The 22893-nt window shown below is 40.3% G+C and overlaps 1 non-coding gene across 1 annotated transcript; it reads right to left on the bottom strand.

The window, feature by feature from the left end:
- Positions 1–3024: 3024 nt before the first annotated feature.
- On the bottom strand, positions 3025–3708 carry LOC101583243. Its single transcript, XR_002821144.1, has one exon. It is a non-coding gene; the product is annotated as a ferritin heavy chain (transcript).
- Positions 3709–22893: the final 19185 nt, after the last annotated feature.

Raw genomic sequence — 22893 nt, 5'->3', positions numbered from 1 at the left:
CATAAAAATCTGTGCCTTCTGGAATCAGCAAAATGTAATAGAAAGGCTTCCCAAGCAGCCCCGAGCTGCTTTGCTCCTTGTTACTTTTCCATGTGGCCGGCAAAACCTATCTTCTTCAAATCCGTACTTTTCTGGTCTTTGTTACTACTCATAACCTACCTCAATCCAAACTGAAATGCAATTCTTAAAAAAATGTTGTCATTATTACTTTCCATTCTCACTCTTCTTTACTCTTATCCAATGATTCCCCCTGGCTACCCCTGAATTAGGGGTAAATTTATTTTTTTCTCAGGCATCCTAACATTTTGCTAATTTAATTACCTTCATTCACTTTCCACTTAAGATTTCCTAAAGCAAATTCTCTATCTATACCCTCTGAAAACTGAGGACTACTATTACTACCACTACTCATACACACACACACACACACACACACACACACACACACACACTCATACACCCCACATGCACAGATGAGCATGCACCCTATTTGTAGAAGAATTTATTTTACAATATGAAGCATAGTATCACTTCCAAGATTACTCATAATGCCTTCGTCTACTGAATACATGATTAAATGTGTTTCTCTGGTTTGTGAAAAGAAATTGGAGTTGCTAGTAAATGAAAAAATATATATTAAGGGAGAATTTAAAAATGAGAAATGAAGAACAAATTTCCAGAGTAGAGAACATTCAGAAGAATTTAATGGGTGCTTTGTACTGCTTGTCACACATTTCTGAGGAAAAAAATACTTTTCCTTTTTTCTGGAAAATGAAGTACAAGTTGTCAGTGACAACCATCTATTAAGAAATTTCCTTTTGTGATAGAGTGAGGATTTTTCCCCCAGAGGTAAATTAGTCAACACAGTTAATTTGAATCCGTGTTTGAGCCTGAGATGAAGTTATCAATTTTACCATTTTCCCTTAGTCTGTGCTGATATTATCATTGCCTGAGACTCTGGTACCCATAGCAACAGCTACTGTTTCAGACATCATTACCCCAAGCTGCAAAGCACAGCAAATGACTGACAATCACCCAGCTGTGTGTCTCAGGATGGTACTTTTCAGGGCTGGAAGGCCAAGTCACATTTCACTCCCAGTTATTGAAAGTCCAGTTACCAAGGAATTGAGGATGTGACATACGACAAGAAGTATACACCCTCCTTTCCTTAAGTATGTGGTAGCGGAAGGTGGGAGAATTAGGAGACTTGCAGCCAGGGACAAAGTCTAGACACTGGACAGTATAACAGGGCAAACAATCTAGAAGTTTCATACTTCTTTCTACCTCCGTCCCATATATTTGAAAGGATGTTTGTGACAAAAGGAGAGGACTTAGGGTTCTAAAGGTTTTTCTTGAAGAAGGACTAGTACACAACTGAGTTGTCATTGTACCAATATTTCCCTGCCAGGAGTTCTTTAAAAAAAGCAATGAAATGTCACAGTACAAGTAGTGGCTTGTAATAGGCACTAGAGTATAATCACCATTGTCTTTGACTCCTCCAAGTAAGAAATCCTGCTTTTTCCTGGCAAAACAAAAAGATGTTTGACTAAACTTGTCCTCATTGCCCTGGAAAATGGGGTTTGGAGTTTGTAAGAGTCTGTGGTCAGCTATAGATCCTAATGAAGAGACAACAGACAGTGGTTAATTACACTACATTACATACGTAATATAGCATACATTACAGTACACTGCATATGACAACGTATAGGCTACTCTGTCCATGCTTTCAGATGTGCTAATTAGAAGATAGAGGAAGCATTTTATATCCTCCCCCTTTACCCATTGTCCCTGAAGAGCAACTACTTCCAAGGAAGACATCTGTGTGATGGTGCACTCCCCTGGGGATTTCCAGGCTTAATGTCTACTCAGCTGTTTGGTGCCAACAGGGCAATAGTGTTGCTTCCTGTGTGGGGGAAGAGGGCCTCAACATGAGGATTCAGGTGCTGACTGCCTTCCTGGGAGGTGCCCTGCTACCTCTGCTAGCTAGTTCTAAAAGCTTCCTTTCCTATGAGGAAGATTTTGGCTGAGATTTTGAAGCCACCTCCACCTGAAGCTGGAAGGCATATATGTAATTAGGGGGAACAACTACAGTGTTCAGGGCTGTCTTTTAGACTGTTGGGGATTTCCCTCCCTTCCAGGGCTGGTTATCTGGATGGATTCCCAGTCTGCCTGCACAATCATCCTTAACCCATTTATATACCTTTGGGGTAAGGAAAAGAAATGGAGTATGGATCAAAAAATATTATTGTCCTGTCTCTATAAATTTCCTGTGCAGTCTCCCTTTGTCTCACTTATAAAAACATAGTCATAATACTCCCTCTTCTTACTCTTTAGTGTTCTTATAAAAGCACAACATGATAATGTACATAAAAGGACTTGGAACCGCAAAGTTCCACGTTACTAATCGGCCAGGCTAAGGCTCTTTCCTGAGAGCCCAGGATGTTCCTGTCTGCCATGCCATTTTCCAAGGCTCTCATGCTACCAAGAATCAACAAGCATTAACATTTGTATTTTTTTTAGTAAACTACAAATCTTTAGGTAGAGTTGAATATACCTGTATTTATGTTACCATTTACCATTCTGGGATAGAACTTGTGGCCCTTTGTATACTTGGTAGTCAAGCTACCACTAAGTTGCATAGCAACCTATAATCCCTTTGTTCCCTGAGCAACCTCATTTTCTAAACTCATGCCCCACAGGCCCATTATTACACTTTATGACGCAGATATCAAGAGCCCAAGATCACCCACATCATCCCATCCCACCTTTCTTCCCCATCATGGTTATCCTTGGGTGCCTGCTGGGTAGGGGAGACTCCTGGATACCCATTTTACACCCACACTAGGGATCTGTCCTCATTTTTAAAAAGTGTGAGTTCCATACACATCAATCAACTGGACAACTTCATTGCATTAAGAACTAAGTAACTTTACTAGAAGCAGTTTTGAACATGGTGACAAGAAAAGGTTCACACCCTGCCTAGTGGGCAAGAAAGGAATCCGTGGTGTTGGTGCCAGTCCATGCTCAGTTCTTTTTGTTGCCACTCTTCAAGCTCAGCTTGCTAAGGAGGTAGTTCACCAAGCCCACCCCCTGGTCCCCCATCTTGCGAAGTTGGGTCATGTACTCGCCTAACTCCTTGAGGACAGGAATCTGAGGGTTTAGGTAGTGGCATAGCACGAAAGCACACAGTTCAGAGTCATTCTTGTCAGCTGCAAGGCTGTGCAATTCTTGGAGGCTCTGGTGGAGAGTGTTCTCCAGTTGTAAGGCACATCGCACAGTGTGGAAGCTGCTGTGCCATTCCTCGCTGTTGGGCGCCTTGATCTTGTTAAGAATGACACGCCCACCTCGCTTGTTCTGCATCCACATGAGGTTCTCAGCTCCTTCTCTCCACTGCTGAGAACGGCGCAAAAACAAACCTGAGAAACGACTCAGGGCCACATCGACACGGCTGAAGTAGAAGGCCATGGACAGGTAGATGTGGGAAGCGTAGAGCTGCAGCCGGATCTGGTCGTTGACCAAAGCCTCGCAGTCAGGGTGGTAGCTTGGTGGGTCCTGCGGAGGTGGGGGCGGGGGTGGGGGCACAGTCGGCACGTTGAGCACAAAGGTGGCGAAGGCTATAAAGCTAGAGCGAGCCCGTGGGGAGCGGAGTGGGCAACGGTGGCGACGGTTGCGAAGGCGAAGACGGCGAGGTCCTCTTGGTGCTCCCATGGTAGTGAAGAAAATAGTCACCCAACGGCCGACTTCAAGAAGAGCCTGACGTAGTCTGAGGCAGAGCGGAAGTAGGAAGGTATGTAAATGGGTGGGGCCGGAAGTACCTACAGTGAACTGCATGGGACAAAAGTAGTTGGTATGACAAACGCCAGTCCTGTTTTTTCTACCAAAAATGTGAACAAGAAATTCTATCTTAAACTCTAGTTCACTCTAGGCTGCCCATCCCCCTTTTCTTTGAGTGTACTAACTTAGGAAAAGTTTCATTTACATTCCGTGAACACAGTAGACATCCAAAGTTAACTTATCTGAGGCTGGCGAGATAGTTCAGTGGACTAAAGCGACTGCTTAGGCAAGCTTAGGCCAGCGTAGGGGCCGTGGTTCAATTCTCAGTGCCACATGCTGGCCTAGCCCCACCCCCAAGGCAGGCTGAGCTGGCCAGAGTCCAGATGTAGTGGTGCAGGCCTATAATTCTAGCACTGGGGAGGCTGAAAGCAGGAGGAGCACTGCGAGTCCAAGCTGTGTAGTGAGACCCTATAACAACCAAATATATTTTTTAAAAAAACAAAACTCCTCAACAGCCAGACTTTATATTCCCTATACCACTACTCTTCCATCTCCTTACCAACCTTGCCTAGTAACCCTTCAAGTCCTCCCTTCATGCCACTTGAACTAGCTAACTGAGATAGATTTTGAACCTTCAACCCAGCCAATGACAATAAAGGTCAGCTGCTTCTGACCATTCGGGATGAAAAGAGCCTGCCTCAGCCTTTCTGTGTACCTACCTCATACTAGCGCCCTTCTGCAAAAGTAAAACTTGCCTTGTTGAGATTACTAGGGGTCTATACATAACTAGAACATATAACCTATAACCTATGGATAAGCAGAACAGCTGAGAACCAAGAGAGTGGTGAGACTTCTGAACAGAAAGTAGTTAGCAGAAATTTGAGGAGTAGAGGGCTGACAAATGTAAATGAGAGTTTGACAGGCCATAACACATGATCTGAGTAAAATTACACCTGTGAAGGAGGACGGAACCAGAGTTTTTGGAGCTAAGTTTAAATAGCCTTTCATCAAGGGTTTTGTTATTTTTAAAATATATTTGGTACAGGATCGCAGTACACAGCTTAGACTTGTAATGATCCTCCTATTTTCAGCGTCCTCAGAGCTGGGATAATAGGCATGTGCCACCATGCTGGCTTTTGGAGGCTGGCTCAGCACACCGGGGGGGAGGGGCCAGCTTGGTGTGTGTTGCTGGGAATCAAACCCGGGTTCTTCCACTTGCCTAAGCAGGCACTTAGTCTGCTGAGCTATCTTGCCAGCTCCCATCAGATTTTTTGTTTGTTTGTTTAATTTTGTTTTTCTTTTGTGGTGTTAAGAATTAAACCTAAGACCTTCACACTGAGCTACATCTCCAGCTTTCTCTCAATCCCTGGGCTGTATTTTGAGAAAGTACCTCACAAAGTTCCCAAATTCCCCAGGCTGGGTTTGAACTAGTAATCCTCCTGCCTCAGCTTCCCAGAGTTCTGGGGTTACAGATATGGGCAATCTCACCCAGAACCCTCATCAGTACTTTTATGCTGTCTGAATCATACATCTGGAAGGGTTGTTGAGACTCACAGATATTAAGGGTATAGAGGACCCAGGACTAGCCTACAGGCTGTCTTCCAGAACAGGTTGCTTCTCTTTGGTGATCAGACACAAGGCAGCTGTAACGCAATTTGGTTGACCTAACTGTCCAGCAGCTTTTTTAGTACAAGGGCCACAGAAAAGTTTTATGGCAGCTCCTATTTGGTTGGATACTAATAAGACATGTCCAAAATCCATACTAATTACATTCTGTCACCATTTTATTTTTGTACTGGGCATCAAACTCTGGACCTCGTGCTTACCAGGTAGGCCTTGTGTCACTGAGCCATATCCCCGGCCCACTCCTGTTATATTCTGGAAAAGAAAATTTCTCCAGTCTCCAGTTCCTCACTGTTCTGATAGTGTGTGTGTGTGTGTGTGTGTGTGTGTGTGTGTGTGTGTGTGTGTGTGTGTGTTTAGGGGTGTCATCATCTTAAAGAGAAAAGGAAAGATCTCTGAACCTAGATATGCCCATGGTCTGTATTGAATACACATAAATTGACATTAGTTCAGTTAGCTGACATTAGTTCAGTTAAACATAAGCTATCTCTGATGATAAAACCTACCAGTTTTATTCAGTTTTGTACTAGATATTCTCCATTTGCCTCTATGGGACTACTCTCTATCCACGTTATTTAGAGCCCTGATGGGAACAGGCGGAGGCTGACCTGCATGGACTTCATCCTTGGGCCCTGTGTGCTCTAGCTTCTGGTCGAGGTTGATCAATGGGAAATACTGGCAGCAGATGTGAGGGTAGAAGGAGAATGAAACTGGGCTCTTCATTCTGTTACTTCCTCTCTAAAGGACAGCTAAATGGCCCCTCTATTTTCTTTTTATATACTTTGCCTATTGGATAAAGTGGGACTATTCTCAGAATTGGCTTTTCAGAAACTCAATTCACTTCAGGGGAATGTACCCTGAAGACTCATTCTTTAGCTAAAGCTTCATGCATAGCTTGTGGAGTGCCTGAGTACCCAGAAACCCGTGTGCAAATGAACATTCCTTCAGGCCACAGAATAAAGGGAGGTGACAGAAAAAGTACCTGATTTAAAATCATCTCTGGCAACAGAGTCATGACAGGTATAGAACTGATCTTTGTGATTAGGAGCCTGGTTTTATAGTTTGCCAATGTCTCTGGTTCCTTCCTTTTCTTGGGGGACTAGCCCTTTGATTAGCTTTCATCTAATTAGTGAACCTATTCGGATAAAGACTGGAGGAAAGGAAGCAGGGAGAGTCATTTTCTACTTGTTAGTGACCATGCTTAAAAGTCTGGATGGGGTAAACTGAGTTAATGAGGTTTGAGGAATATTGTTTCAAGTACAATGCCGACTACCTACCTTCTGTTACTCACAATTACAGTTATTTCAGAGTGTTTTCTATGCCAGTGTATGAGTGAATTCAACCAATGTGCATATGGGATTATAGATGCTTACTAATTAGACATCGCTTAATCGTTTGTTCCTAGGAAGGCAAATACAGCCCTCAGTTACAGAAGTAAAAAGTGTATGTTACAAGTTTTCTTTACTTATCATCATTTTAAATAGAATAATAATTTGTATTATGTGGCATTCAAGTCATTCAGAGAACAGTAGGTATAGTAGAGGAAGTGACACTGAGGTAATAAGCCCCAGAACTTCAGTGACTAGAGAAAACATGTTTCTTGTTCCCATCATGGTCTCATGCAGCTAAAGTAGCTCCTTCATGGATCTCTGTCAATGGTTAACTTATAGATCCAGGCTAAATTCTGTTTTACAATTGTACCATCTCAGGATTTGTCACTCCAAACTATACAGATTTATTCTTATTTTAAATTTTTTTTCATTTTTTAAATTTTTTCCTTCATATTCTGGAGGGATTTAAAGTTTAACATATCAATACTTGATGGAAAATACCTGTTCCATGTTATGCCTAAGATGTTTGATATTCAGACAGATAGTGAAGTTAAGCTCAACTGCTTATGTTTTAGGGTAATAATAATAAGCTTCTCTTCTGGAGGGTTAACAACCTAAGTTTGCAGACCAAAAATCAGAGAAAAAGAAGGGCTGCAAGGAAAGCCAACATTTTGGTGCTAACATTTCAAGGTCAGTGAAGACTCAACATAGGAGATCCTATACTGTAACACCATGTAACTCAGTTGTGTCCCAAACTTTTTCATCTAGGAGTTTATGGGGCTACAGAGGAAAGTGGTTGAAGATGTAGAGTGTGCCTAAGGAGAGTCACACGGAGAGAAAACATTCTCTCAGGCTTTCACAGAGAGCAAATTGGTCAAGCAATGGCTGTGACTCATCCACATGGCTGGCACTCACAAAGGATCTACAAACTGAACTATAGGGTTTCAGAGTAAATCCTGAGGGGATTTGACTGACCTCATCAGATACAAAAGTTATATTTCTTGTTATATAGGTCTTGCTTTATCTTGGTCTTAAGTATCCAGCAGAAAAGTATAAAAACGAAGTATAAAAAGTAAAGCCCTATTAATACGCTGAGCTGTAAAAGGCTCAAGTTGACAACTTCTGACATTGCCAGTCTTATAGAAAACCCACTATTATTATGGACTACTGGACTATATTGGAATATTTTGCTGAATTCACACAACTACAATATTTAAATGACAATGGAATGCCCTTCTCTGACAAATCTAACCAAAAAAGGGGGATACAAATGAACGACCATTTTGTATCTATATATTCAAAATAGAATAGATATATGGCTGCATTCTCTTAATTCAATGAATAGAGAGATTTGTTCTAATAGTGTTTGTGGACAGGATATCATGTCTGCATTCTGTACAATGAATAACCACTAAGACAACAATATGCAATGTATTAATTATTGAAACTGTGCTAGTAATCGGTTTTGAAACTGTCTTATTGCTATTTGTTTCTCAATAAAATTATTTTAAAAAACTATACAGAAAGGGAAAAGGAAACATGTAGCTCTCTCACTTGCTCTTCACTGTCTTTGGCCAGGTGTCACATACACGTCAGCCAAAGCCAGCTTCAAGAGAAGTTGGGAAGTATTGGGGAAAATGTGATATTTACTGAGTAACATAATCTCTGCCATGCAGGTTTTTATCAATTTCATTGAGTTTCTGCCCTGTACTGAGAATCAAGCCCAGCGACACTCCACTTCTGAGTTTTACCCCCAGCCCTTTTTTTTTTTTTTTTTTTTTTTGTGGAACCAGGGATTGAACTCAGATCCTTGCGTTTGCCAGTCAAGCACTTATCCTACTGAGCCATCTCCCCGGCCCTGTTTTTTGTTTTGAGACAGGGTCTCATGAAGTTGTTCCAGGTAGGCTCCAATTCATGATCCTTCTGCTTCAGCCTCCTGAGTAACTGGGATTACTGATGTATGATACCACCGCTACCACATAGTAATTGTCTTTAAGAAGTTATTTTGCATTCACATTTTTGACCACTACTGCTTATTTGCTAAGATGTACATGATTCATGTCTCCCTGAAAAAAAGTTTACAATTGATTTGCTTGTGTGTGTGTGTGTGTGTGTGTGTGTGTGTATACAACTTCTGTGGCTCCATCTTTATATAATTGTTTTAGAAATTGCACTTTGTTCATCTTTTTCTCCCATCCCAAATCCCAGCTTGCCATTCAGACTCAGATCCAATAATAGAAAGCCATCTATGTGAAGTGAATACGGCCTTCTATGAAAATCTATAGCATCGGTGCCCACAAAATTAACATGAAAATCAATCATAGACTGCCCACTGAAGTCCTGTCTATAATTGACTTCAACCATTAATCATCTCTTTATCTGTTGTGTCCCTTTAGTGCAATATTGTCCCTGACTCATAAGCTCCTGGAGGGCAAAATCTCTTTCTTTCATCAAATTCACAGCACTGAACCAGATAGATTAGCACAGAATAAGTGCTAAAAAACTATGAGTTGATTTGTTCTGATTTAATTAGACTGAAAGAATCATTAAACATGTAGGAAGTATGTAAGTACCATATTCCAGGACCTATCTAGGGACTGTGGATAAAACAGATGATTAAAATATAATGCCTACCTATCCTCTCCACTCTTTCAGAAATAGAGAAGTGCACTGGCTACCAATGAAAGGATGTGGTAGCTCGTCCCCAAAGGTGACCCAACAAATCTTTTTCTCCCTGCTTTATCATGCTGCTCCTCCTTCCCAGATTTGGCACTTAATTTGCTTATCAGTGAGTCCTTTGCCAGGAGAGTGTGGTGGAAATGTCATTCTGGCATTTTCAAGAAGACGGGCACCATTTTCTTCCTTCTATGCAGAAGTTTTCCTCTTGGGACACTCTTCCTCTGAATATAGTCCCCATGCTGTGAGGAAATCAAACTACATGAAGTAGAAGTGAGGAAGAGAAAAGGGTCTAAATTCCTACACAGTGGTCAACACCAGTGGTCAGTCACCTGAATGAGCATTTTCAATATTTCAGATGACTGTAGTCCTAGCTGACACCACCAAGAGAACAATGACCCTTTGAAGACAGTCCATACACAGAATTATGTTTGAAATAGGATGAGTTTTGTTTTCAAACACTATATTTTTAGAGGAAGGATATTTCTATGAAGCAAAAAGCTAACTAAAACACAAGGCAAGAAGGTTTTACCAGTACAATGATACCACAAAAGGAAAGGAAGGAAGAAAATTCAAGAATGCCCTCAAAGAAGTCACATTTGAGCTTATAAGTAAAAATTCTCCAGGAAGAATGTGAAGGGAAGCCTCCCTTCCAGTCAGTAATTGGGTGTGATGGTATGCACCTGTAGCCCAGCATTTGGGAGACAGACAGGAGGATCATCATGAGTTAAAGGCCAGTGAGAGTCTGTCTCAAAACAAGACAAAACAAAACAAAATAAAAAGAGAAGGGCTTTCTAGTTAGTGATTCCACTTGAGGAAAAGCATGGAGGTATAAACTTTTAAAGCAGGGGAGAGTCAGAATCAGATTTTTGTCTCACTCAGATTTCTCTGGCAAAGGTAGCCAGCAAAGAAAAAATAACAAACATCTGGAAGATTCTGTAATGCTGGGGCACAGAGAATAAATAGACAGTGCCAAGGACAATGCAGAGGAAGCATAGGATGCAAGGGTCATGGAGGTATAAAGTTAATAGAACTTGAGAGCTGATGTAGGTGATGAAGGAAAGAGAGGAGTTATGGCTTAGATCTAAGAGGGCCTCCAGAGCCTCATGTGTTCGGAAGGTGACTGGATTGTGGGGTGGTGCAGCTGACTGGCTGTTATGTGGGGTCTGGTCAGAAGAGGTGTGTCGCTGGGGATGTGGCCTGCACAGTCCTTGCTTCAGTTTCTGCTTCCTGTCTGCTGTGCAGCGAGGAGCTCTGCACTCACCATTCTCTTAGAATGGTGATACAGGAGGCCAAGCGGGGGGAGAATATAATGATTTGTTATTTGATTGAGCTTTTGAGTGCTGGGTCATCTGAGAGAAGATGCCCTATATAAAAGTAGCTCCTGTGTTCAGAGTTCAGGTAAAAAGGTGCAGTTAGCATCATAATTTTCACACAACTGCACAGGATCTGCAGAAAAATCTGCTTTTTTGTGGGCATTTATTCGGTTTTAAAGTAACATTTTAGGGAAGAGCATATCTAAAAGACATCATGTTAGCAAGGTAAGACCCTGGAGAGAAGAGGTATGTAGTAAGAGGTGATGTTAGGGCTTATTTTTCCATTAGTAGTAATGGGGTGCAGGGAGCTATCAGCATGCTTATCTAGGCTCCTTTGTGGCTAATTTGACAGAATTTGTCTGGAGACCGCAACTGTGGGTATAGTGTATGGCTATGAAAGATTTTTCTCTGAGTGAAGCTAACTGGCCCACCTGGGCTTAAGCTCCGTCTCATCTTTATTAGGGCTACACTCCAAGCAGCTCAGCAATTTCCCAGCATAAGGCTCCACGATATGCCAGTCATCATAATGATGTGAAGTATCTAAAGGTTTGTAGCAATGTGGGAAATTACTCTGATTTTCTCAAAAAGGTCTGAAAGCTCATCATGATGATGGGATTCCAACAAATCCAACTTTGTACCACGTCCCACTTAACTAGGTAATTATTTTGAACACAAATGACATACTTTTAGGTACATATCTAAAGCACTGTAATAAGGAGTATTATAGGCTGTGTTATGACAAGAGTTTGTTTTGCTCATCACTCTATACATGGAAGTGTACACAGCTTGATTTGACCCCCAGAAGGCAATTCATGGAGGATTTGTGTGTGCACGATTAGTAGAAGTTTTCTACCTTCAATGGGATCTAAGAAGGACAGAATTGACATTTGATTTGAATATTGACCAGCCTATTGACCCTCATAGTTTCTATTCACTCTGGCACAAAACTTCATTCTGACATTAGCTTGCTAACTTTTAATGTTCTGGTCATGTCTATCACATAAGGAATATTTATGTTTGCTTCATTTAATTACTTGATAGTGTTCTATTTTCCCAAGGGTCATGGCTTAACTCAGAAAAAAAAAACCTTCAGTAGTGATTTCAGACCTACAGCCCCCAGGTCAGGGAAGGCCCATGCTAATTTTAGAACCACCAGGTCTGGTGTCTGCCTATTCTTATTACAGTTGAATGGGGGGATGTTCTATCCATTGATGGGCTATAGATTACTACAGTCATGAGTAATCCCTCCCAAATCTCAGTGTTTTAACACAAGAGCTTCATTATTCCTTGGATCCAGGACCAGAGTAAGGTGCATAAAGTGACTAGCATAAAACTAAGGAGGTGCCCAGTCTCAGGGCCATTAAAGTGGAAGTCTTGCTTATGGTACATGCCCACTGCACATCAGTGAAAGGCTGTGCCTGTGATGGCCACACACGAACCCAAACTGACAAGGTCTTATCTCCATATACCCTTCATGTTCACCAGAGTTGTGAGCTTAAGACGGAATATTGCACACTGGCTCTTTACACTTCCATCAGGAAGAGACACATGCCACTTCTGCTCACACTTCACTTGTTAATGATACAGCACATGATCTAACTCCAAAGAGGACACGGAAGTACATCGTCACCATGTGCCTGGAAAGTGGCAAGCTGAAAGTGTTTGGTAAAAACCTCAAATGATTTGTACTGTTATGTTTCTTAAGTTCTCTAACACACAGGTTCCCAAGACATGGAGCCCATAGTACTATGAACATAATTCCCACAACTTGCTACCTGGAATTATCATGAATGCTGGCACTAGGTCATTGATAGAGATTAAATTTTTGAGTATACAGGGAAATTGATAGATGTATGGCCTGTGCTCTGTAACAGCATCTGCTCAGCTGACAAAGGGATCTCACAATGTACTAAAACACCAACACCCCTAATGTGGAGCTCCCATCCTCCAAATGTGCTGAATACTTGTCCGTAGTTCTAGTTACCCAGGTTTGTCAAATCCCAGCCAAAGAAAGCATCACTCTGCTTTCTCCAATTCTTTCCTTTCTTTTCTATGTCTTTCCCATCATTTATCATCTACTCCAGGAAGTTTGGGGATATATCATGTGAAGAAGATGCTATCCTAATTATTCCTTGTCCCTACTTGAAGGAAATGAGGAAATTTGGTCAGTGAACATTATTTCTTCTTAGCTATGGGCTCCAGAAATAGCATCTGGCCCAAAAAAAGAGTGGAGACCAAAATCAGGGGGCTCCTGCCTTTTATTTTATTCAATTTTCCTGTACTTGAAAAGAAAATTAAAATCTAATGGTAAAGTGATTAAGATAACAATCTTAGGTAGGAATCCTTTTTCAAGAGTTTGGATTTTTTTCCTACTTCACAAATTATCATCACACACCAAATCCCTGATTTGATACACCCTTTTATAGATGAGAACAGTGGCTGATTAAGTAACCTGATTACAGTCCTGAGGTGAGGGCCTGGAATAGTGAGGCTCTAGTAACACCACAGTCTTTAGCTTTTCCTGTAGTGAGAACTCCCATGGATTTCAGCAGTGACTTTGAAGTTTGCTCAGTGTTACAGAGAAACTTTGAAATGAATATTTCTGTCAGTTTCTGATTATTTTCCAGTTATATATTTGTGCTATTTATATCAACAAGGCATGTCAAGCCTTCTCAGTATGGAACGATACCAATTTTCAACAAAACCCTTTGTTTATGGAACGTTAAGTCCACGCTAACCCAGAGTGAGCAGGAGTTCACCACGAAGACAGATCTGGACCCACATTCAGGTTAAACTAGAAGAAATCTGGACTGCTTTTATTTTACCTCCAGCTGCTTGGCTGTGTGGATTCTGTAGGTAAAGACTCAATGTATAAAATCTAAGGAAGAATGAAATAATGTCAATTTCAAGAAAATGGATAGATCTTGAGACCATAACTTTAAGTAAAATAGTTCAGACACAAAAGTTAAATATCATCTAGTTTCTACTATGTGACAAAACCAAAAAGATGAATAAATAGGTATATAGAGAAGAGGTAGTCGAAAATGGGGAGGCAGACATTTTAGAGATGGGGAAGGGGATGAGAGGTAGGGGGAGAGAAACAATAGGGAAGGGAGAAAAGAGATTGAAAATGAACAAGATATGTTAAACATTTGTACCAACTCCCCAAAATGAACATAACTGTTATGTATTGAGATATAATTTTAGCTTTATAGTAACAAAAACACAAAGTAAGTATTAGTGAAAATGTGGTGAGGATATACATACTGAAATATAACCACTTCAAACAAGTTAAGGATGGATTAAATATAGATCTAATCTATGACCCCAAATTCTACTGAGTAAAGGAAATATGAAATAAGATGTATATACACAAAAAGAACTGTACAGGAATGTTCATCACAACTTCACTCATAAAATTCCAATCTTCTCAAATATCTATCAATGGATAAATGAATGGATAAACAGATCCTAGTACATTCTATAATGAAATATAGCAATGAAAAGAGAAGAAATATATTGAAGAGACATCGTCTGCATCACAGCATTACTCACAATACCAAAGAGAATTTAAGTGTTCAGCAACTAATGAATGGACCAAAAAAATGCGGTAAATAAACACAGTGGAATAGTGTTCAACCTTCAAAAACTTCTGAAAATTTTATCATTTGTAACAAAATGGATGAAACTACAAAAATTATGTTAAGTGAAATAAGCCATGCACAGAAAGACAAAAACTGTATTAACTCACTTATATGAGGAATCTATAAAAGTTGAACTTATAAAAGTAGAAAATGGAATGGTAATTACCAAACACTGAGATAGAGGGGTTAACTATGAAAGGAGAGAAGTTAGTCAATGGGCACAAAGTTTCAGTTAGGAGGACTGTTTTGGTATTCTATCGCATAGCACAGGGACTATAATTTGTAATACATTTTTTCATAGATAAAATACCATGACAAAGAAATGACACATATTTGGAGATGACAGATATATGGATTGTCCTGATTTGGTTATTCTACAGTGTATTCACATATCAAAACATCGCATTGTATCTCATAAACATTTACAATGATTGTTAATTAAAAAGAAAATAAAACTAAAAATATGGGGGAAAGATTGTTACATTGCCAGGGAAGAAAGGAATAAAACACTGATACGCTCAGCATGTGTGAATCTTTAAAACTGTATTGAGTAAAAAGACTCTAAGACACACACACAAATATGAAGTTTGAGAAAGGGGCCGAGGTAAGCTGTGGTAATAGAAGCCGAAGGGATTATGTTTGACAAGAATGGATGGAAAGGAGAGACCTCTATAATGGTGAAAATGTTCTATAACTTGATTTGGGTGGTCGTTACAATGGTATAGAAACTCATCAAGCTGTGTACTTAAATTTGTCCTTTTTTAAAAAAAATTGTCCTTTTTTAATGGTATGGAAATTGTACTTTAATTTTTAGAAATACAAAATAAACGCAAGATGTCCGACTTAGAGGATCCTGATCTATCACACACTCTTCTCAGTGTTTTGACTTACGTTCTTCAAATATTGAAGGAAAAAGTCCACAACTTCACTTCCTTCAAAGGAGAACAGAAGTGTTAAATAGGGTCTGCATCTCCCTCTGCGTGGGGTTGGCCAAGCTTGTCTCATGTATCTGGTGTTAACGACTAATGGTTACATTAATGTCAGGGGACAATACACAGAAGTTCTCTGTCTACTTGGAATCAGCAGAAATACATGATGCTCTGATGGACTGAAGCCAAACTCTGGGTTGTCTAGGTGCTGCAAATGGAATACATTACCTGCCGTTCATCTCCATTAGCATGGCTCTGGCAGGTGAAAGGAGCTCCATTAGATATGGGCAAAGCTGTGGCAGAAAGCTTAGTGGCAAAAAGAGACAGAGCGAAGGGTGACACATAAATATGTTCCCCTTTTATGCTGTCAAGGAGCATGTCACAAGCCTGAAGTGGCCCTGAATGGCATATACTCTGCTCTTCCTGGAAAGTGAAACATGCATGACAAGGAAGGAAAAAAAAAATTCAACACTATGTGATGTCCTGTCTTAGAAAAAAGGAGCAGCCATTTTTATATAAGTTGCATCCATGTGTATTATTTGAAGTATTTGCATTTTTTATCTATTTATGTTTGAATGTAATACATTTTAAAAAGGTCGATGGGACAGATGCTAAAAGGAAATGTATGTAGACACCCAGAACTAATTTTGAAAATTAATCCTGTTACGAGTTTACAGACTGTCTTCCTCTTGAAAGAGAAAATCTTTTCTTAAAATCAGTAGATTTTTAGCCAGCTGTGATGCTACATGTCTGCGATCCCACCACTCTGGGAGGACAAAGCAACAAGACCACAAGTTCAAGCCCAGACTGAACAACTTAATGAGAACCTGTCTCAAAAGAAATTGCTAAAGGGCTGGAGGAATAGCTCAGTGTGCAGGTCCTGGGTTCAATATCTAGGAGTGGGAGCAAAAGACCAATGGATTATAATGTAGCTTGAACACTTGAACTTGTCCTCTGAGCGTGCTTGCTTATCCAACAAATTGAGAAAGACAAATAGCCATGAGTGCATTCTGGTTGGAAGATAACAAAGGCCCCTGCAAATCAGCCAGTTTCAACTTGCCAGCTACTGTATGCTTGAGGCCATCTTGGAAGTGGGTTCTCCAATCTTAAATGCAGTCTCCCAAGTTGAAATCAAATGGAGTGGAGACAAGCTGCCCCCATCAAGCCTGGCCAAAGTTGAAAATGTGTAAGTCAATGAATTCCTGCGATGTTAAGTCATTAAGTTTGGAGATGGTTTGTTACATATGACCAAACCAATACCTCAAGATATTTTATCTTCATTTCACCAATTAAATGTAAAAGTGGCATATAGATTTTTAACTTCGTTTAGTAGTTCAGGAATTCTGTGGAGGAAGATTTGGAGGCTGCAGTCTGGTTTAAATTAAAAGTATGCATGCTTCTCATTTAATCTATTCTCCACACAGCAGCTAGAGTGATCTTTCTTTTAAAAAAAATCAATCTGATCATGTCACTACATTGCTTAAATCCTCTAGGGGCTTTCCAATGCAGTTTAAAATGAAAAACAAACTTCTTTTTCCTAGCCTGAACCCCCCTGTACACACTGGTCTTTGCCCAGTTCCCCTTCATTCTCATCTCCTGTCACTCACCCACTCAGCCATGTATATAGTCTAACCTCACAGATTATCTTCCAGTTCCCTGAACACGCCAAGCAAATGTTCATCTTTGCATTAAGAAACATCTGTGCTACACATTCTTTCTGCCTAGAGTGATCATTATAGTACCCGCTTCTTAGCATTCAGGTCTCAGCTTCAACCTCAGCCCTGAGAGACTTCCCTGACTGGGTATCAGTCTGCTATTGCTGTAATAATGTTTCCTGACAAACTATCTCATAATTCAGGGGCTTAGCAGCAAGCTTCTATTCCTGTTTTCATGATCCTAGGGAGTGATCTACTCTAAGTAGTCTGGATTGTCTCTTGGATGAGCAAATGAAAACCCAGAATCCCAGGACCCGAACTTAGAACTCAAAGCCTGTTGCTCCTCCAGCCCTCCCCTTGTCCAAATCAAATCACACTGTCACCATCCATGGGGGCGGGCTACTCCTCCCACCTGGGGAAGATTTGCTGAACAAAAATCAAATCCACCATAGCACAGAGCAGCCAACTGTTGGACTTTATTTTCAGCCAGCCCATTTTTGTGCTCTGAAAATAACTGACCACTCTGATATTTTTTTTTTTGCTATTATTATCTATTTCCTCTTGTTGGAATATTTTATATAAGTAGAGATGTTATTTGTCTTCTTCAGTTCCATGTTATTAGCACACGGAACAGTTTTAGGCTAAGATGAAGTTGCTCATTAGAACAGATATATATTGTAGACATCAGTACAGGAAGACATAGTAAGAGAGATGCTTATTTCTGCCAAATCCAGCCTACACAAATGTTTCCCAATTCTTGACTAATGTTTTCTCTTCCTATAATTTATCTATCTCTCCCTGTATTGTCTTCGGATGATATAAGAGACATTATGATGACTTTCCTTTAATGCTTTTTATTTTTTTTTATTACCTGCCCATCTTGGTGAAAAATCTGTTGTGCCAGATCTTAGCATTAGAGAGGGGTAGCACCTTGGGGTTCATATCCTCAAATCAATCTTTCTCCAAATTCTGAGGTGAGAAACTTCACCAAAGGGATGACCCTATCTGAACCAAATTCCCCCAGGTGACCTTCGGACAAGGATAGGTGTTCACGGAGTGTATCTGGGTGCATGGACATGGGTGGAGGAGTAGAAAAGTGATACAGTAAGGGGAAAACATCTCGTCCAAGAGTTCATTGTTAGACCAACTACCATAAGGTACAACTAGAACTTAATCACACCAGTATAGTATTTTATTTTTGTTTGGTACTGGGACTCAAACTCAGGAACCTTGCACTTGCCAGGCAGGTGATGTGCCACTGAGCTACATCCCTGGCCCCCACCAGTATGGTATTAATAGTCCAGTTATGCTGTCTATTACAAGGCTGCCTGGGGGAGACGAGTAAAAGAGAGAGGACCAGGGAAGATGTTAACTCTTAAGCATACACCAGCTGGTAGGACAGTGTGTTATGGCAGTCCAAGGACAGGCTTCTAACACAGGTATGAGTGCTAGCCCTTGGAAGGTGGGCTGTGTGTGGCACTGCTTTAAGATCAGAGGTGAATCTGAGCAGAGTAAACCATGACTAGTTTTTTTCAAAAACATCAACCTTATGGAGGGATAACTGACATAATAAATTGCCGATGTTTAAAAGGTGCAATTTCACAGAGCTTGGGGGCATAACTCAGTGGTGTAGCTCTTCTGTAGCACATTCAAGTCCCTGTATTCAATGCCCAATAGCACATTTTTTAAAAAAGTATAACTTGCTAAGCTTTAATATATGCATGTATCCATGAAACCATCACCACACTCAAGAAAAAATGAACACAGTCATCTCTTCCAACAATTTTCTCTTAATCCCTTCATCTGGCCTTTCATATTCCTGAAGAGTCACAGATCAGCCTGTCACAATATTTTACATTTTCTACAAATTCATCTAAATGGAATCATTCACTATATGCTGTTTTCTCAGCTTCTTTCATTCAACATGATTATTTTGAGATTAATCTGTGTTCATTCGTGTGTTCATACTTCACTCCTCTGCACCGCTGAGTATTCCATTATACAGATGTACGGCAGCACATTCATCAGCTGATAGACATCTGGATAGTTTCCTTTTTGGCTATTTTTTTATAATCTTAGTATGAAAATTTTTAATACAATCCTTTTGGTGGGTGTCTGTTTCATATGTTTTTTTAAAGACAGTGTTTCACTATATAGCCCAAGCTAATATAGAACTCATTCCCATGCTGGCTTTGAACTCACAATCCTCCTGACTCAGCCTCCCAAGTCCTGGGATTATAGGCATGCACTACAACATTTGGCTGTTTCCAAGTTTCTTGAGATCCTATTAGCCATGATGGGAGTATTTACAGCATGGAAATTGTCAAACCCTACAGACTCAAGACGTTCCCCTAGACATATGGTAAGCATTCACCTCCACATCATTAGACACATCCTAAAATTGGAATTACCGAAGCAAAAAATGTGTACTTTTAAAGTCTTTGATGTGTATGTCAAAGGCATTTTCCAAAAATACTGTAACTTTCTTGTTTATTAAAATATGTATGTGTAAGTCTTTTCAAGTATTCAATTCACTGTGAGCAAAGGACACATAGACTAAGACACTGATTTTTCATAGAGTGATGTTGCTTTTTCATTGTGAAAAAGAGCAGTAAAATTTGAATATATCTAAAATATATTAAAAAACATTTTTTAACTCATACAGGCATATGTAACTATTTTATAACAGAGAAATCTTTTAGGAAATCAGACCAGAAAGGTGGTATAATCAACCCAAAGAGAAAAGAGGAGAAAGAAAATATGAGGCATTAGGTTATCTTTGTTTTTTGAGACAGGATTTTATTATACACTGCAGCCTGGTCTTGAGTTCAGCCTTCAAATGCTGGGATTATAGGCATGTGCCACCAAAACTGACTGTGACATTAAATTGTTCCTTTAGTGTATACTTTTTAAGCAACTGCTAATAGAAATTCATATTTTCATATAGTCATAACGCAATGAGGTTGCAACATTTCTGCTTCTCTTAGTAAATATAATTTCACATCTGTCTTATCTTTCTAATTGTTGAGACAGAGTATCTGGCACCCAAAGGTAAAGAAAGAAAGGGTTATTTAAGCTCATAGTTTGTAGAGGTTTCAGTTCCTAGCTGGCTGGCTCTAAGGCACAGAGGCATAGCAGAGGGAAAGAAACAGTCAATGGCAGGCAGAAGGTAGCAAAGCACCGAAGTAACAAGAAGCACACAGCAAGCAGCCACAGCAGCCCTCTTTCTGTCCCTTAGAGTATATCCAGGCAACCTGTCCTTAGGGCAGGCCATACTCCCACACACCCAGGATGGGCCTTCTCATTATCCACCCCCAGAGCTATGCTAAACCAAGCAGTGGGCTAATTCTAATAATCATACACTCTTAATCCCAGCATCACACACTCTAGATCCAGCCACCTCTGAAAAAGCCCCACCTATAATGGCATGAGGCTTTGGGGAAACATCTAGACACAAGCCATGACAACATCATAGTTCCATAAATGGATGTAATCTTTATTTTCATTTTAACAAATGTTTAATGTTCTATTATCATCATTCCCCTATTGAATGTTTGCCTTGTTTCAAATCTTCCAGCATTTTAACAGAATGTCTTCCTTCTAATTTCTCCTTTCGTCTCGTTGCTTATCATGACCTTGGATTTCATTCTTTAAAGTCCTATTTTTCCCGGCCTATTATTTGTTTACTTTGATCCATGCACACACTTCTAATTTCCCCAGCCCAATGATACACTTGTCAGGTTTATATGTTACTTCTGGATACTATCATGGCGCCTGCACGTCCCCCTTCCCACTTACCATGTTTTCTGTGTTTGTTTTCCCTGCTAGACTGTGGGGCCCACTAGGGAGGGGCCACGCTGTTGTTTTTTTCTTATTGCTTCCCCTTTGCTTATGCTGTAGGTGTTGAGTATACATTTATCTACATCTATCACTTTCTTTCCTGTCTTTCTTCTTTGGTTCACATTTGGCATTAATTACCTCCGGAGTTAATACATCAATGACCCTTTATGTCCTATTCTAAACCTGCTGGACTTGCTGTACTTAGATAATTATTATCCCTGAAACCTGTTGTTGGCATCCAGTCCTGTTTGCTATAATCATGAGTCAAAGGGCAAGGCTAGTCAGTTCTCCCTTCAAGGTGCCTTAATTATAGGTAATAAAATTTTAAAAGAATTAAATTAGGTAAGCCTGTGCAATTATTCTGACTTTTCCAGATGTAACCTTGTACTTCAAGTGAGGGCATCTTAGGTTAGGTTTTTGGGAAACAGTTTGTGAGGTGGAGGGTAGTGTATAGGACTATCACTGAGGAGTCCTCTAGAGATACATACCTATGAGACACTGAAAAAATCAGGGTTGGCTGGAGAGAGATGTTCACCTGTGATTGAAACCCCTCAGCCAACATCACAGTGAGCTCTAGAGCCAGGATAGTCCTTCAGAATTGTCTTAAGTTTGGGTTGGAGACCAGGGCCTTATACATCTACCTGTCAGACATTGAACATAGACCCTACCCATGTCTCCCCTACTGCTTTGTCTTCAATTGAGGATGTTTTTCCAAGACAGATGAAGCCATGAGTTAGCATCAGCCAGCCCTTCCAGCAGCTGGGAGGATGAGGGCCTCAGACCTAAAGGAAAAATCAGGGTGGGCACCACCATGTCCATCACATGGTTAGTGTCATCTCAGAATGGGGTGTGATGAGAAAATTGGCACTTGATCCAAGAGGAAAACCGCTATTTAACTTAATTCCTAGTGCTACCCAGGAACTCCAAAGTTCAAAGGAGGTAGTGGCTCAAATCATCAAAATTTGTGTGGTCTCAGGATGTTTTTGAAAGAAACTTAACAATCACCAGGCTCTTTGCCTTCAAGGTGGTTCCCCCCCATGCTTTCCCCCACAGCTGTTTCTTCATTTTTGAAGCCCCAGGGGACACAGGCAGGAAGGCATTATGACATAAGCAGGAGGTCTGGCTTCAACAGTGGAAGATCATCTCAGGGGTCTCCAGAGATGCCCTGAGGTTGGGGGTGGGCCTGCATTACCCACAGACACCTTTTCCTCAGCCAACTCCTCCCATGAGACAGTTTCAAAGGGAACAGTGGACATGAATCCAATTATACAAACTTATTTACAAGGCTGAATTAGCTCATGTCTGCAGAGCACTTTAAGCTATTTGGATAGACTTCCTAAATTGTTTACCTAAGGTATTACTTCACCCTTAAGTCAATTTCCTAGAGATAGGATGGGCTAAGTGAAGCTTCCATTAGAAAATAATTGCCGTTTTCCCAACATTTTATATATATTGCCATTAGCAGTCATATGTAAAGTTGGCTTGTTGAGATGGAACCATTGTTTTTCATTTATCTTTCATAAATGTTCACTTATTACCTTTAAAAGTGGATTATGAGTTTTAGCTAAAAATTAAACCTTGGAACAGGCCATATTTAAATGAGTACTTTTAGGCTAAAAGAATTAGTCCTATTTTCAACATAAGGAAACCAGATGTCTGTCTTAATTATATATGGGTATGCACGTTTTAGCAAGGTTTATATCATAATCCAGGCTCCTGAGATATCAATGACCCCAATGTCTTTCAGGATCTCTGGCAAAAGAAGGCTTTAAAGGTGCAAATATAAACTTAATTTCAGGTAGGTATAGAATATTCAAATCTATAAAATAACAACAGTGGGTTTTTGTTTGTTTGTTTCTGTTTTTAAATCAGGCTACAAAGAAATCTAGTCCCGACCACGCTGGCTCTTGTTGCAGTTTCAGCACTGACAATACATAAACATGTCTGCTTTCCAGTGACATGTGACCAATGAGAATTTCATAGCATTTGACTACTTTCAAGTGGATTTGTCTTGGGGGATGGACAGTATTGACAGCTATACTCACTCTTTTTGCTAGCCATGAACAATGAGTATCACTATTTGGGAGCCCCTACCAAAGGCTCAT

This window comes from Octodon degus, unplaced genomic scaffold (assembly GCF_000260255.1).
Source record: "Octodon degus isolate 3935 unplaced genomic scaffold, OctDeg1.0 scaffold00041, whole genome shotgun sequence".
NCBI lineage: Eukaryota > Metazoa > Chordata > Mammalia > Rodentia > Octodontidae > Octodon > Octodon degus.
The sequence above is the reverse complement of the archived record's forward strand: the minus strand, read 5'-3'. Positions and strand labels throughout refer to the sequence as shown.